The sequence below is a fragment of the Dysidea avara genome, chromosome 4, assembly GCF_963678975.1.
Source record: "Dysidea avara chromosome 4, odDysAvar1.4, whole genome shotgun sequence".
Classification (NCBI taxonomy): Eukaryota; Metazoa; Porifera; class Demospongiae; order Dictyoceratida; family Dysideidae; genus Dysidea; species Dysidea avara.
In genome coordinates this window covers 23,892,960-23,894,626 of record NC_089275.1, presented here as the reverse complement: position 1 = coordinate 23,894,626, position 1,667 = coordinate 23,892,960, and positions in this window count along the sequence as shown.

Below are 1,667 nucleotides of genomic sequence, written 5' to 3'. Positions count from 1 at the left end.
GTCACTACCACAATGGAATGAATGGCCACCACTGTTGAAATTGTAAGCCAAAACAGTTTGAAATTGTACAGCCACCTGCTTGTTAGGAATTAGGATTGCCACTACCATTAACATTGGAATGAATTGGTAGCTCTTGTTTATGCCATCACTGTTAAAATTATAAGCCAAAATAGCTTGATATTGTATAGCCACCTGCTCGTTAGGAATTAGGATTGCCCATTGGAATGAATCGATAGCTCTTGTTTGTTTATAAAATAGTTTGAAATTGTATAGCCAACTGCTTGTTTGGAATTAGGATTGCCACTACCATTAACATGGGAAAGAATTGGTAGCTCTTGCTTGTGTCATCACTGTTAAAATTGTAAGTCTTAATAAAATAGATTGCCACTACCAATAACATTGGAATGAATCGGTAGCTCTTGAAAATAGTTTGAAATTGTACAGCCACCTGCTTGTTAGGAATTAGGATTGTCACTACCACAATGGAATGAATGGCCACCACTGTTGAAATTGTAAGCCAAAATAGTTTGAAATTGTATAGCCACCTGCTTGTTAGGAATTAGGATTGCCACTACCATTAACATTGAAGTGAATTGGTAGTTCTTGTTTGTGCCACCGCTGTTAAACTTTTAAGCCTTTATAAAATAGTTTGAAATAAAAAATAGTTTGAAATTGTATGGCCACCTGCTTGTTAGGAATTAGGATTGTCACTACTATAACATTGAAGTAAATCGGTAGCTCTTGTTTGTGCCACTGCTGTTAAAATTGTAAGCCTTTATAAAATATTTTGAAATCGTACAGCCACCTGCTTGTTAGGAATTAGGATTGCCACTACCAATAACATTGGAATGAATCGGTAGCTCTTGTTTATAAAATAGTTTGAAATTGTATAGCCAACTGCTTGTTAGGAATTAGGATAAAATAGTTTGAAATAAAAAATAGTTTCAAAATAGCTTGATATTGTATAGCCACCTGCTCGTTAGGAATTAGGATTGCCCATTGGAATGAATCGATAGCTCTTGTTTGTTTATAAAATAGTTTGAAATTGTATAGCCAACTGCTTGTTTGGAATTAGGATTGCCACTACCATTAACATTGGAAAGAATTGGTAGCTCTTGCTTGTGCCATCACTGTTAAAATTGCAAGCCTTTATAAAATAGTTTGACATTGTATGGCCACCTGCTTGTTAGGAATTAGGATTGCCACTACCATTAACATTGGAATGAATCAGTAGCTAGCCACCACATACGTATAAATTTGCATAAATTATAAACTATAGCCAATATTAAGACTAATCTTAGTTTATGCCACAACTGAAAAATAGCCACCTGCTTGCAAGGATTGCCAATACAGTAACGAATCTGATAATTTGCCACCACTATGCTGTCTTCAGGAAATGTTTGAGATTAAATAGCCACCTGTTTGTAAGGATTGCCAACATAGTTAAAATTGGCATGAATAGCCACCTGCTTGTTAGGAATTAGGATTGCCCATTGGAATGTTGTTAGGAATTAGGATTGCCACTACCATTAAAATTGGAAGGTAGCTCCTTTTTGTGCCACCACTGTTAAAATTTGTAAACCTTTATAAAATAGTTTGAAATTGTATAGCTACCTGCTTGTTAGGAATTAGGATTGCCACTACCATTACCATTACAATGAATTGGT